This window comes from Mastomys coucha, unplaced genomic scaffold, assembly GCF_008632895.1.
Source record: "Mastomys coucha isolate ucsf_1 unplaced genomic scaffold, UCSF_Mcou_1 pScaffold9, whole genome shotgun sequence".
NCBI classification, from domain to species: domain Eukaryota; kingdom Metazoa; phylum Chordata; class Mammalia; order Rodentia; family Muridae; genus Mastomys; species Mastomys coucha.
This window is the reverse complement of record NW_022196915.1, coordinates 97,406,267-97,411,790: the sequence shown is the minus strand read 5'-3', so window position 1 is coordinate 97,411,790 and position 5,524 is coordinate 97,406,267.

Below are 5,524 nucleotides of genomic sequence, written 5' to 3'. Positions count from 1 at the left end.
CTGGAACTCACTTTGTAGACCAGGCTGGCCTCAAACACAGAAATCCACCAGCCTCTGCCTCCCAAGTGCTGGGATTAAAGGCATGCGCCACCACCTCCCCGGCCAGCTTATTTTCTGCTTGCTGTAAATTAAGCAAAGATGCTATAATAAAGCAAAATAAAGAAAAATAAAGAAACTATAACTTAAAAAATCTTGATTATGCCTGTCAATAGTGAATCATAGATGGAGAAGTGGTTTCTGATGACCTGTTCTTCCCAAATGACCTCTTGGTTGTTGATTGATGCCTGTGAGTAGTCATTGCCTTCTAGGTGATTGTTTAATGTCTTTACTTTTATACCCACAGGTGAGCCCACTGTGTTCTACAACAATGGTTATTTGGGCAGCCATGGTTAAAAAATCAGCTTGTCAGAAAAACAAAGAAGACAAAGAGGTGAGCTTAGTAAAGGACTTTGGGTGAGGGGCAAGTGGAGAAAGAGGAGAGAGCAATGGATGTGAGAGTAATCAGGAAAATTATCAGAGAATAAATTTAATTAAAATTTCCATTTTGAAATGTAAAAAAAATAATTTTATAGGGAAAATGGATATTTTTATACAAAATTGTTGGACTAGAAATTGAATTAGGAATAATTTGTATTCTTCAGGTTAATACTTTATGTCTTTTAACACTGGATTTGTTTGGAGAAAAAGTCTTTCTTAAAAGCTATCTGTAAATCAGGACTGGGAGAAGCAGTCTTTCATAGTAATTTATGCTTAAGCTATTTCAGCACTCTCTAGTCTACTATGTCAGTGATAATTTTAGGTAATCAGCCTCAGCCTTGGATACTTAAGACCACCATTAAGTGGAAAGCAGTCAGCTTCCCTGTCCTCCAATTTTGGGAAAGATGATTTTTGTACCATTTTGTCCAAGCAAATGATTTTACCAGATCAAAGAATGAGTAAATCTTGTGTTTGATATGGGTTCTTTCAGTACTGGGATTCTCTGAGGTAACCAAATGCAGGGGCCTTAAATGTCTTGAAAAGCCATGCTAAGCCATTTCTCAATTAGAAGTAATGATTATGACTCAATATGGTAACAGGTGTTTATGTGCCTCAAGAAGACAGGTTTCATAGTTCTCATGAAGGTTTGAATAAAACATGTCTCCCATAAACTTGTATATTTGAACAGCGTTCTCCATTTCTCAGAGCTGTTGTGGGAAATTGGTGAACCTTTTATAGATACAAATTAATTGTCTTTTGGGACAAATTAAGTAATTCAAGTCAGGGTTTGAGTGATAACAATGTGTACTCAATTTCTCATCACACTCTCTGTTTCTTGGATATACAAAAAGCATGATTGCCCCTGCCTCTGCTGGAATGAAATGCCTACCCTATCATTATGGGCTTCAGGTCCTATAACCATAAACCAAAACAAACCGTTTCTATAAGTTGCTTTAGTTCATCTTCCACCATAGGAACGAAATTTGGAATAATACTTCACACAGACTCTTTGATTGAGAGTTTATCAGAATCATGTGTGCTGATATGTGTGCTTTATACCAAAATTACTTACTAGTTTATCACATTGATGATATTTATTCTTTTTCGTGAGAGAATATGAAATAGCTAAGCAAATTCTTCTTTACTATAAGACTGATATGGAATTCTGTTTGCAAATTTACCTGACTAAATTCAACAACATATGACATTATATTGAAGAATAATTATTTTCTGTTTGGAGGTTAATTGGATGCTTCCCAAACACACAGTTAAATGGAGTTCAGTTTGCTTGTTTTTTCTTTGTTTTTCATAACTATTATTATTAATAATTTAATAATGATGTATCATCAGATCTCACACAATCCAATCCCAATGAATCTCCTGGTCCCTGTCAAAACCATGGCCTTTTTTTTATTAATCACTAATATTATAAAAACACACATGTACATGTGTGTGTGTGTGTGTTTATGCCCATACACACAATGGGAAAGAGGGGGATATATAAATATATATCCACAGAAACAAAGAAACACATCACTACAACTTGCTGAATCAGTTTATAATTTGCTTTCATAGTAATGAACCATGAGAAACAAACAAAATAATTTCATAATTCCACACTCAGGAAGTATTACCTAATTCTTTATTTGTACTACTAAATTATATTATAACATTTTAGAAAATAATTTTGTACATATTAATTCAACTAGCTCAATTTATGTGAAATTATTACACTATTATTTATAACTGCTGCAGTTATTTTCAGTAGATTTCTTTAATTTCCTTTGTTCCTCTGGTTAAATATGTATTTGCATATCTAAGTAGCTTCCATTTATATCTAAATAATTTCAATTTGCAACAGAATTCACAATGAACCAAAACTTTTTACAAAACTGAGAAATGTATATATTCAAATGTAATTAAATAAATTTTCAGGTAAATTTACAAAATTAAGAAATTGCAGCAGATGCCGGCGAGGCTGTGGAGAAAGAGGAACACTCCTTCATTGCTCGTGGAATTGCAAGCTGGTACAACCACTCTGGAAATCAATTTGGCAGTTCCTCAGGAAACTGGACATAGTACTACCAGAGGACCCAGCTATACCACTCCTGGGCATATATCCAGAAGATGCTCCAACATGTAATAAGGACACTTGCTCCACTATGTTCATAGCAGCCTTACTTATAATAGCCAGAACTGGAAACAACCCAGATGTCTCTCAACAGAGGAATGTATACAGAAAATATGGTATAGTTACACAATGGATTACTACTCAGCTATTAAAAACAATGAATTTATGAAATTCTTAAGGAAATGGATGGATCTGGAGAATATAATCCTGAGTGAGGTAACCCAATCACAAAAGGACACACATGATATACACTCACTAATAAGTGGATATTAGCTCAGAAGCTTGGAATACCCAAAATACAATCCACAAACCACAAGAAACTCAAGAAGAAGAAAGACCAAAGTGTGGATACTTTGTTCCTTCTTAAAGGGCAGAACAAAATACCCATGGAAGGAGTTGCAGAAACAAACTATGGAACAGAGACTAAAGGAAGGACAATCCAGAGACTGTTCCACCTAGGATCCCTCCCATATTCAATCAGCAAACCCAGACACTATTGTGGATGCCAGCAAGGGCTAGGTGACAGGAGCCTGATATAGCTTTCTCCTGAGAGGCTCTGACAGTACCCGACTAATACAGAAGTAGAGGCTCACAGCCATCCATTGGACTGAGTACAGGGTCCCCAATGAAGGACTTAGAGAAAGGACCAATGGAGCTGAAGGGTTTGCAGCCCCCTAGGACGAACAACAATATGAACTAACTAGCACCCTCAGAGCTCCTAGGGTCTCAACCACCAACCAAGGACAGCACATGGTGGGTCTGATTGTTCTGGCAGCATGTGTATAGTAGAGGATAGCAAAGTCAATCATCAATGGGAGGAGAGGTCCTTGTCCTGTGAAGGTTCTGTGCCTCAGTGTAGGGGAATGCCAGGGCCAATAAGTGGGAGAGGGTGGGGTGGCAAGCATGGAGAGGGGTGAGCCAATGGGGGTTTGTTCTTGTTCTTGCTTGTTTGTTTGTTTGCTTGTTCCTGGGAGGGGAAACTGGGAAAAGAAAAATCATATGACATGTAAATAAAGAAAATATCTAATAAAAAAAGAAAATAATGAAAACACATGAACAACTGAATAATCCCAGAGAATTTCACCATGTGCATGCATAAAGAATCATAATTTTTAATAGCTCTCTTCTGTGTCAAGTGTAGGTTTTTCATTAATTATTTTATTCACTTTCTATCCTGATTGCACCTGCCCCCATTTCCTCCCCATTCTACTCAAATCCTTCCCATTATTGCCTTCTCCCCTTCTCTTCAAAGAAGGGGAGAGTCCCCTTGAATATGTCCACACCTTAGAATATCTAGTACTAGCAGGATGAAGCATTTCGTCTCCCTCTGAGGCCCAACCAGGCAGTTAAGGTAAGGAAAGAGGATCTAATGGCAGGCAACAGGCAGAGACAGTCCTCTCTTCAATTGTTATGGGACACACATGAAGTCCATGCTGCACATCAGTTCCACATTTGTAGCAAGCCAATATCTAGTCCTGGTATGATCTTTGGTTGGTGGTTCAGTCTCTGAGCTCCCATGGGCCCAGTTTAATTGACTCTGTAGGTCTTTTTTTATTGTCATTGGCTGCCTTGGCTCCTTAAATCGTATTCCCCAATTCTTCCACATGATTCCAAAGCTCTGTCTATGGTTTGTCTGTGGGTTTCTGCATCTGTTTCCATTAACTTCTAAGTCAAAGCTCTCAGGGGACAGTTATTCTAGGCTCCTGTGTACAAGCATAGTAGTGCATCATTAATAATGTATGGGGTTGGCTCTCCTTCATGGTATGGGTCTCAAGTTGGGGCAGTCATTGGTTGGCCATTCTCATATTTTCTGCTTTATCTTTATCCTTAGCATCTTGTATTTGGTGCTGTGTACACAAGTAATCAAATTCATTAGAATACTAACAGGATATGAGATGATCAACAACAACAACAACAACAACAACAAATAACAAAAAAACTGTTTTGGAAGTAAAAATTCCAGTGAAGAAGTGAAAGCAATCAGTAAATGGAATACACTTGAAAAGGCACAGGGGAAGGTGAACCCAAAGACAGAAAGGATGTATAGAAAAGAATAAGTCCTGTGTATGGGAAGGGCTGAAAAAGGACACTCTGGTCGTTTGAATGAGAATGGCCTGCACAGTATTACATGTTTGAATACCTGATCCCAACTTGGAAGAACTGTTCGGAAAGAAATAGAGATGGCCTTATTGGCAGATGTGTGTCACTGTAAGTGGAATTTGAGCCTTGAAAAGATACCTACAATTTTCAGTTCATGCTCTCTCTCTCTCATCATTGTCAATCAAGATGTGAGCCCTCTACTCTTCTTTCACACTGTGATCATGGACTCAGCCTCTGAAATAGCAAGCAAAACTAAACACTTTCCTCTTAAGAATTGCCTTCACCAGGGTATTTTACCACAGATGGAAAAGTTAGTGAGACAGACACAGGCTGTACTGCAGAAGGTCAAGCCTTTGCAGATATACAAACATTTTATTTCAGAGTTGACTGTGGATTTATAAAACAGCAAATTGTTAATTAATATTCTTATCCTTTCACCAAATCTTTCATAACAGAACAGAACTTTTTTTTCTCACGTGAGAAGTATTTTACTGATTGTATCAAGCACCATATTTTAAAGCTAATATATAACATGACAATAAACTTTATCATTCAAAACAAAATCAAAATAAAGTAACCTATTTCATTCTGGCAGAAGGCAGCAGTGCAGTGCTGTCTACCCTGGGTATGGTACTTTATGCCTGCCTTCATTGCAATGCTCACTTATGTTCACCCTAGCATCCTCTTCGCTTCTTTATTGTCTTGTTGGCACTGTTTGATCCACAGGCACTAAGTTTGTTTATATTGATGAAGGGGACCGGCCCTCGGTCTCTCTTCCTCCGTGGGTATACACCAACTGGGTTAATTGGGTCCTGG